This window comes from Manihot esculenta, chromosome 6 (assembly GCF_001659605.2).
Source record: "Manihot esculenta cultivar AM560-2 chromosome 6, M.esculenta_v8, whole genome shotgun sequence".
In the NCBI taxonomy this organism is placed as follows: Eukaryota; Viridiplantae; Streptophyta; class Magnoliopsida; order Malpighiales; family Euphorbiaceae; genus Manihot; species Manihot esculenta.
The window spans coordinates 3,861,772-3,872,308 of NC_035166.2; positions in this window are offsets into that span (position 1 = coordinate 3,861,772).

Here is a 10,537-nt window from a genome sequence, read left to right on the forward strand (position 1 = left end):
GCCCAACTTGTTCAGACCTGATCTCCAGCCAAGACAACTTAACCCACAAGATTCATCACTTCACCAAGGTTAGACCTACTCATCACATAGAATATATAAGATTTGACTTGTTAAAACAAGGGTACCTCGGATCTATACTGAGCTGAGAGCTTAGAGTTCAACTCATCAGAAGCCGAGCTCATAGGTCGGAACAGTCCAGCTCGGACAACATGACCTGAGAGCCCGGCCAGCTAAAGGAAACCCAGAGCTCATTTTACTAAGCGAAAGACAGAGCTCTCAGGTCGGCTAGTCTAGCTCGGACAACGCACCTGAGAGCCCGGATGAAGGAGACTCAAAGCTCAATTCATCTAAGTAGAGACCAAGCTCATAGATCGGTCAGACAACCCAGTTTGGAAATATGAAAGCCCAGTTGGCTAAATGGATCCGAAGTCCGGCTCACGAATGCAGTTAGTTCAGCTCGGAAAAAACAAATTTCAGTTAAAGCTACGAAGAAAAGCAGTTTCAGTACTCCATCCATGGTAGAGAAAGAACAACTCAAGTATGAACGAAAACGAGAACTTCATTAAAAGAAAAGCACATTACAGCACGTTACAAAGGCCTACACTACGGGACGAAAGACTATCCTTAAAGGATTTACATAACCATATACATCATCATCAACAATTACATCGTTATCACCTATCCTACTACTTCGGTCTTCGGTTCGGAGAAACTCTCGCAGCTCGATATGTGAGTTTGGCAGAAAGAGCTGCAGAAAGCCAAGAAGTTAATCCTCATAAGCGTTTCCCATGGATCCTCTGTAGGTCGGCATTCGGTTGCCCAAGTGTGATACGCGTGACAAACTCACATATCATATGCTGTGTGTATATCACGCATAAAAAAACACGGGCTTCAGATTACGACCTCAGGAGGATCGCTGGGCTAACGTGTGAAGGTACCAGCAGAAGCTTGACTGAGTGTAGCAGGCCTCAGTCTCGCATAATACTGGTACTTCACATCAAAGAGACTAATAATACTGGTGCTTCACATCAAGGAAAACAACAAGCCGAGCACTTGAGCCCTTTCCATTTATATCCAAAGAAGGCAGCAACGGGGGAGGTCGGCCAGAAGATCTGGGCAAAATAATTTCAGCAACTTGCCGAATGGTCCCACCCATCAACCGCCCTACCAGACGGATCCCCAAAGCAACATTCAAACTCCTTAGAGGTAACATCCACTCCTCTGAAATTTTGAATTGACTCATCTTCGTCTCAGGTACTACGAAAGAGTCCCAAAACAGAGATAAGTTAGCACAATTTTCCGTCGAGATGATAAAAGTAAGATTAAAACAAATTCCTGGGGCAACACAGCAATGTAATATCAAGCTCGCCTTCGCCCGCTTGAAGAAGGCACCAAATGGATCCTTCACAGATAAAACAAGAAAATCTCTCTGTTCCAACAAAGTGCCTGGGAATGGTAAAGAGGTAAGGTTAATATATATATCCAAAAGTTTATGTTTTGCAGGACAAGGTAGAGCCGAATTCTCAATTAATGCTGCCAGAATCCTTCAAAGATATTCATGAGAAAGGAAAGAAAAGACATGTCCAGATAACAATGACAGGAAAGCAAAAATAACCGAGAACGCGGAGAATAAAGAAAAGTCCGAAAGAGGAAAGAGCAGATAGGATTCAGAAACTGCGCAAAGATAAAAAAAATGAAAGAGTATTATAAAGACACCTGGACACGAACAGGCGCGGCCATGATGGTTCTTGATATTCACCCCCTCGGCAGTTGGAGCAATAACTCCCGAGAAGGTGAAGGGGCAATTGATGACCGCTGGATTTCTTCACCCCAGAACAGGGGCTTGACCACAGCCAAAGGCCCATGACACAGAGGCCCACGTACTTGATACCCCCCAACAAGCCTGGCTCATTCCAGCTTCCGGGCCGGGCTCGACCAAGCTTCCTCACTCAGTCCAGCCTGATCCCTGACCAGCAGACCCCTCTCAGGCCCAGCGTCCAGCCCAACTCTCGGCCCAGCCCGGGGTCCAGAACAGTACTCACCAGACAGCCTGGCAGATCCGCTCGAACGTACGCATGAGGAGAATCAGAGGCCGTTACGCATGTAACAGGCAGCTGATACCCTAGTACACCCGAATCTGTATGGCAGAGACGCGTGGCCCAATCCTGGAAGAGACCTTTACACGTCACCAGCAAGCAAGACAATGTATAAAAGAGGAGTCCCCTCCTCAGAAAGTTTTAAGTCTTATTCTGTAACACAAAACCCTTGAAAAACCCTATTCTATTGGATCTCAGATCATCACAAGTCATTCGTGTTTCTTGTAGGATCACTATTGTGAACCGAATCGATATTAAAAATATTGATATATCATGTAGGGTCCATTGACAAAGAATAAAAAAATGCCATTTAGGTTGTCACTTATACACAATCACACTTCCCCCAAATTCATTTTTCGATTTGGATAAAAATTCTTCAAATTTTAAATTTTTGGTTTGTGGTACCAAAATTACAACTTTAGGATTAAAATGCAAAAGCGCATAAAGGTGGGGATTTTTAGTGCTATTAGGCCTATTTTATTTCATGGATTATTCTTGTTCATTGTATGTTTAATATCATATGTTGATATTAATATGAGTTGATGATATTCAATATCTATTATAAATATGCAATCTCTTAAATCATTAGTAATTTAAGATATGAATCTTAACATAATTAATTGTGCTAATTTTTATAATATATTAGAATTTTAGACGATAATTAGGAACATAATGAAATTTCAACTCTAAACCTAACGTAGGATTATTATTACCATAATTTAATTATTATTAAGGTTAGTAAATATATTAACTAAAATATTAAGTCACGTGCATAAATATCCCTAGTTTAGAAATACAATGACATTTGATTCTAAAATCATTACAGTTGAACTTAATAAAGGAAAGAAGTTAAATGGGGATAACTATGAGATCTGAAGTATGAAAATTCAATATGTGTTTGAGGAACAAGAGGCTTTAGAAGCTCTTAACCTAATTTTAGAAATATCAAATGAGGACAACATGACCCAACAAAGGCGAGACCGTGAGGCATATGATGCCTAGAAGAAGAGAATTCAACTACTCGCATCACTTTTCTGAGTAGCATGGATGATGTTATTATGCATGAGTTCAAAAAATATAATTTAACTAGGGATATGTAGTTTGCATTGAAAGAGAGATTTGGAGGGAACTCAGTTGTTAAGATTAGAGCTTTCACCATACTTTTAACACTTACAAGAAGCGTCATGATCATAGGATGAGGAAACACTCATGGTCATGAGTAATAATATGAGCTGATGAATACTAGTTATATTTTAACTAAAGAATAATAAGTCCAAGATGTCATATGCTCTTTGCCTAAATGCCTCAGAGTACATAAAAATGCTTTTTACCCACAACATCCATATTAAACATATGGAAGATGTTATGCACCACTTAGAGTTAAAGTAGAAATGTTTGCATTTCAATAAAATAGATATGGAAGTGTACATGAATAGCGCTAATTCCTAAGGAAGAAAAGGGAACAAGATTCAAAATATCAAGGTGGGAACTAGCAAGAGAGAGAAAACCTAAGTACAACAATAAACAATAATAAAGAGAAGGGCAAAGGTCCTTCCAGATAGAAGAAAGAAATATTACAAAGGCTAAATGTTTTAACTTATAGAACATGATTAAGATACTTTCGGCTAAATGTTTTAACTTATAGAACATGATTAAGATACTTTCATATAATTTCGACGACTCCTTCAAAGGGCGAGGTGGATATATGTTGAGATTAACTTTTATAGTAGAGGAAAATTGTATTGGCGTTTACAAGCTTGCCATGTGTGGTGGGTAGATCCTGCTTCTAACAATATCCTATTTGCTCTACAAATTTGTTATAACTTAGTTTCTATATTGGTATTAATTAAACTTGGTTTTTCTATTAATTTTCAAGAACAAAGTGTAAACTATTTTTTAAGCACAAGTTCTAGTGGTCTGAATATTTCTTAAATAGTTTTTTTTTTGTTTAGATATTATAAGTAACTTCAATAGTATATGTTTTTCCTATTTTAGATATTCTGATACGTCTATGAATGATGTAGATATATAGCATGTTATTGTAATACCCGGCTAGACTCCGGTATCGGAATTCCTACCGTCCGGTGGAATCTCGGATGTCGGAAGCCTCTAGTAGGGTAAAATCATGTTTTTATAAAATGTTTTAATTTGTTTTGTGTTTTAAGCATGAAAGAAATGAGTTTTTGCATGAAAATAGCATTGGAGGAAAACTCAGGTTCGGCCGCCGAACCCTAAGTTCGGCCGCCGAACATGCATGCACTTCGGGAGTGCTTTAGGCCCCCGAAGGGCATAAGTGAGGGAAGTCCAGGTTCGGCCGCCGAACATGGCATGCATGCGGAGGCACATTCGGCCCCCGAACGTGGTCTGGCCAGCCACTATAAAAGAGTCCCTTAGCCGAAAACGGGTGAGCTTTTTCCCCATTTTCGGCCAAGGTGAGCTCTCCGCCGTTCCTCACCAATCTTTGATGTTCTTCCTCTAAATCTTTCAAGATTTTCACTTATTTTAACTTGGTTTTGAAGATTTAAGCTTTTGAGCAAAGTTTTGGAGCTTGGAGGTTCAAGAACCAAATCTCTCCCAACTCCGAGTTTTTTGGTCGTCTCTCTCGATCTTCAAGAGGTAAGAGCCGATCTTAAGCTCGTTTTATGTTTTAAATAAGTTTTATGCAAGATCTATGGGTTAGAATGCATGTTTAGGTTATGGTTATGTTTATGGGAATAAATGTGTGTTCTTGAACAATGTGGATGCTTGATGTCTTGTAGATGGGGTTTATGATGGTTTGAGACCCCTAGGAACATGTATGCTTGTGTTTGTGTGTTGTAGAATAGGTTTGATGCATGTTTGATAAGTTTGGAGGAGAAATGTGCATTGAGAGCCAAGTTTCTGCCCTTTGGCAGAAACCAGGTTGGGCAGCCGAAGGACTTTCGGCCGCCGAACATGGCTAGGGAAGCAGCCTTTCGGCTGCCGAAGCTTGCCCCCGAAAGGAGACTTTCGTCTCTGTCTGGCAGTTTCGGCCGCCGAAAGTGCCGCCGAACATGCATGAGTTTCGTCTCTGTCTGGGAGTTTCGGCCGCCGAACCTGCCTGACTTTCGGCTCTGGAGGGACTTTCGGCCGCCGAACCTGCCGCCGAAAGTGCCCCGTCCAGCCTTCCTTTGCATGTTTTTCCTTGGTTGTTTCATGATGTTTTAGGGGGTTTTTGGGGAGTAGTTTGTAGTTATGTTCAGGTATGTTTGGTCCCTCATTTGAGTCCACCTGTGTAGGTTCGGACCCGAGGAACCAAGGACCCCAGCAGTGAGTTCAGCTGCTTCGGTGTTGTCAGAGTCAGCCAGAGGTGAGTGGAACTAAACTTAATCTTTTAAATTAAATGTTTTATCATGTTTCATGCATCATGAATATGCAATAGGATGATTGCATTAGTATTCACGAATATGCCGCATTGCATCGATTGTTGTTGATGTGGGTGAATGTTGGATGACCCAATTAGTCCATGACAGGAAGACCAGGACCCCATTCTACGGCCTGGCATGGAAATGAAAGACCAGGATCCCATTCTACGGCCTGGCACGGTTATGGGACTCGAAGACCAGGAGCCCAGAGGAGGCACTGGGATAATGGTAAGTAATGTATGTATGACAGGAAGACCAGGACCCCATGCTACGGCCTGGCACAGAGTTAGCTTGGACTAATTGGTGACAAGTTCACCCAACCCTTATGTGAATTGTCTATGTTATGATGCATTTCATTAGAGCATAGTGTTAATATGTTTTATAGTTCACTCACTGGGCTTTTAGCTCACCCCTCTCCCTTTACCCCCAGGCTTGCAGGTACAGGATAGAGCAGGAGTCCGGATAGAGTAATGAAGTTTTGTTTATGTAATAGTTAGCAATGGACATGATCAAATTGTAATGTAAAGTCTTAATCAGTGTAATACCCGGCTAGACCCCGGTATCGGAATTCCTACGTTCCGGCGGATTTTCCGTTGGAAGTCGGGATTCGAGGATGTCGGAGCTTGCCCTAAGGGTATAAGAAAGGTTTTTAAGCTGTTTTTAAGATGGTTTTTAAAGTGTTTTTAGCATGTTTGCATGTTTTGAGTTAAGAAAATTGAGTTTTGAAATGAAAAGGCCAAGGGGACAAAAGCCAGGTTCGGCCGCCGAAGGTGAAGTTCGGCCGCCGAAAGTTGCATGGTTTTGCATGCACGTTAGGCCGCCGAAGGAAGAGTCGGTTGGCCACTACAAAAGCCCCTTTGCCCGAGACTTGAGTGTGAAACACTCTGTTTTTGGGTCAAAGGTAGGTTCAAGCTCTCCTTGGTGTAATTTCTCATGTTTTCCTCAAATCTTGCATGTTTTAACTTGATTTGAGCTTTGTTTTAGAGATTTGAGCAAAAGAAAGCAAAGTTGAGCACTTGGAGAGTTTGATTGAGTTTTCTCCTATCTCCAAGCTTGGATCATCAAACCTCTAGTTCTTCAAGAGGTAAGCATGGATCCTCACCTCTCCTTATGTTTAAAGCAAGTTTTAAGAAGTTTTGGAGAGTGTTATGGCATGTTTTGGGGTATAAGCATGAGTTTGAGCATATGTTAATCATATGAGTTCGTATGAGTTTTGTTGTTGTTTTTGGGGTTTGAGCTAGTGTTTAGGCCCCTATATGCATGAGATATGTTGTGTGTTAGTTGAGAAGTGTTGGTATGCATGTTATGGGTGTTTGATAGGATTTTGGGAGGCTGAGAGCCTAAGTTGTGCTCGGATTCTGCCTTTCTGGAGAATCCAGGTTCGGCCGCCGAAGCAAGGTTCGGCCGCCGAACCCCTTGTGGAGGCAGTTTCGGCTGCCAAACCTTGCCCCCGAAAGCTTGGCTTTTGGGTGAGAAAGGGGCTTTCGGCCGCCGAAAGAGGGAGTTCGGCCGCCGAAAGTGCATGAGTTTCGTCTCTGGACGAGACTTTCGGCCGCCGAAGGTGCCGCCGAACATGCCTGAGTTTCGTCTCTGGAGAGGGGTTTCGGCCGCCGAAAGTGCCGCCGCAGGTGCTCTGTTCCGCCTTCTTTTGCCCATTTTTCCATGCATGCCTATGATGTTTTAGAGGGGTTTTGGGGAGAGATTACGAGTGATGTTTAAGTAAGTTTGGTCCTCATTTGAGTCCACCTGTGTAGGTACGGACCCAAGAGACCAAGGAGGCCCACAGAGTTAGAGTTACAGAGACTGCTCAGCAGTTGACAGAGGTGAGTGGAACAGCACTTTATTTTCAAAGTTAAGAACTGTTTTAGCATGATTCATGCATCATTCATGCCATGTTTATGTAGGATGCTTTGCATTAGTCACCAAGTTGATGCATTGCATTATTACTTGTATATGTGGATTGGACCGAGGCGATCTCAATAGCCCATAAGTCTGTCTTTATTGTATGTCCTGTGTGAGCTCCTTTGGGGCCGGGCATTTACCTTGGATGAGTCCTGTGAGAGCCCTTATAGGGTCGGGCACCATGAGTAGTTAGTGAAAGACCTGTGTGAGCTCCTTTGGGGGCCGGGCACTGACAGAGGGAGTTTTGGGATCATGTCCAATCCGAGATGTGAAATGTTTGTGCAGTGATGCATCATATGATAGCATGTTTTAACTGTGATTTTTATAGATTCCGCTCACTGGGCTTTAGCAGCTCATCCCTCTCCCTAACCCCATTTTTCAGGGCCTCAGAGAAGAGAAAGAGAAAGAGATAGCAAGGGTAAAAGCATATGTAATAGTATAGATGAGTGGACATGATTATTATGATAATGATGTACAGTACAGAGTTTATGTAATGTATAGTAATGATGTAATAGCAAGATATGTATGGAGTTATAGAATTGTGCTTGGCCCTAGTGTATGTTTATCTCTTTGCACATGATCATTTTATATTTAGCTAAGCTTGGTGCATGGTAGTTTTTCTATCTCTGTAGTTACTGTATGGTACCATAGTAGGTATCACTCTCTGAGTGCATACAGACAGAGCATGCATAGTCTAAGCTTAGTATATGAGAAAGAGTTCAAAGTTTTATAGAAAAGAAAGAGAAAAGTTTCAAGAAAAGAAAAGTTAGAAAAAAAAAAAAAACAAGAGAAGAGAAAGTAACAGTTTTAAGCTTAAGTATGATCATGTATGGGTTTTACCAGGTACACAGAGTTGACAGTAGGCTTACTACGGGTCCCGGCGGCCTTACGCCGATCTGGATCCTAGTGCCGGTGATGGTCCGGTAAGCGGGCTGTTACAGATTGGTATCAGAGCCATAGGGCCTCTAGAGTACGGTGTGCTGAGCTAAGATGCTCAGGGATTAGAGATATCTCACATCGGAAAGAGGTTGTTTTAGAGGGCAAGCACAATAGGAAGATCATGTCCACTAGGATAGGATGTCGAGTCCTGTCTTGATGTGTAATGCCATGATTTTATGCATGTGCATTTAATGATATGCTATGAGATGCTATGTTATGAGTTAAGGGTTCATGTTGTTACATGGATCCTATGATGCTAAAGTTCATGTTATGTTTTCAGAAGCTAAGATGAGAGGAACCCGTCGATCAGCTAGATTGACTGGAGCTCCGCCCGAGAATGAGGGTATGGAAGGGCGTCCCCCTGCTTTGCCAAGAGCTATGTCCCAAAGGGCAGGCAGAGAAAGATCATCAAGGGACCCTAGAAGGTCTTTTGATGAAAACAGGAGGGAGACAGAACAGAGAAGAAGATCTAGTGATACAAGGGAAGAGATGGATGTGGATCCAAGAAGGGATGGAGGGTTAGGTGTTGGCACTACAGAGGAGGATGTGGGATCATCACAGGGAGGCGGTCAGGCCTCGGGGTATGGTTATCCACCCCACTATCAGCCCTACCCACAGGGCCCAGGATATTCGATGGGAGGTACATCGGATTATCCTAGTTTTCACCCATATCCCACATATATGCCTTATCCACCGTATTACCCCCCATATCCACCATATCCCATGTATCCACCCTCACCTTTTTACCCCAGTCCAGCATACTCTACACCAGAAAGTTCTGCACCTCCCCCACCACCACCAGTGGTACAACCAGAAGCCCCAGTTATCCAAACACCTCAACCTGGCCCATCTGTGAGGAGCAAGGTAAAGATGACAGATTACCTAAAGTTAGATGCTCCTAAGTATCAATCAGGAGATGATCCGTTTGAGTACATTAAAGCAGTCAAGATGATAGCAGATGAGCTAGGGGCAGATGATACCAGAGCCATTCAGATGGCAGGGTTCACTTTAAAATGTAAGAAGGCGAAGGAATGGTTTGGCGTCTATGTGGACCCTAGGTTGGATAACATGTCTTGGGAGGAGTTTGCTAATGAGTTTGCCGGATGGGCATTCCCAGATAGTTCGAAAGAGCTAAAGATGATAGAGTTTGAGCAGCTCAAGCAGACTGAGGATATGAGTATTGATGAGTTTACTGACAGGTTTCTGGAGTTGCTGCGGTATGCAGGACAGGCCTATGATACGGAACAGAAAAAGGCTAGGAGGTATGCTATGAAATTGCATTCCAGGTATTCCTCTTTGATCCATGCAGCCGAGAGGGAGAGTTTCCACACCGTGGTGGATTTAGCACGGAGGATGGAGGCTAGTGCCATTATACAGGGTACAGTGAAACAGCAGCCGGCACAGTCTTCAGGTTCTAAGACCCCAGGTAGGGGTAAGTCAGATCCCTCTTCACAGGGTGCAGCAACTTCCAGTGGTAAGAAGTGGAGTGGTTCCACGCAGAAGTCGAGGAAGAATAAGTTCTGGAATAAGATTAAAGCAGGTCTGGGATTAGGCAGTGGCATGAGTTCAGGTTCAGAGGTTCCAGTGTGTGGTCGGTGCGGTAAAGCGCACAGAGGAGTTTGTCGCTTTGGGATTACCGGATGTTACAGGTGCGGCCAGGAGGGACACATGGCTCGTGAGTGCCCTCAGGCATCTTTCACGGCACCATCCCAGCAGACAGCTCCAGCTAGCATGCCACAGCCACCAGTTTCAGTTATGACACAGGGCAGAGGCAGAGGGAGAGGGTCAGCCTCTTCATCTGCAGGTCCCAGAGGTGGAGGTCCGTCAGCTCCGGCGCGGATTTTCACGATGACACAGCAGGAGGCAAACACTTCTAACACCGTGGTGTCAGGTAACCTTCTCATTGGGTGTTCTGAGGTGTATGCTTTGTTAGACCCTGGTGCTTCACATTCCTTTGTTGCTCCCAGAGCCATAGAGAGAGTGGGTTTGATGACGTCTGGGTTAGAGTGTCCCCTATGGGTCAGTGGCCCTAAGTGTGATCCATCGTTGGCAGAGACAGTCTGTCGACATAGTCCAGTATTTATAGATGGTAGATGCCTTCCAGCTGACCTTGTGGTTCTAGAGTTGATAGATTTTGACGTCATTCTAGGGATGGATTGGCTATCTGCATATGGTGCTACCTTGGACTGCAGAGACAAGGTAGTTAAGTTCAGAGAT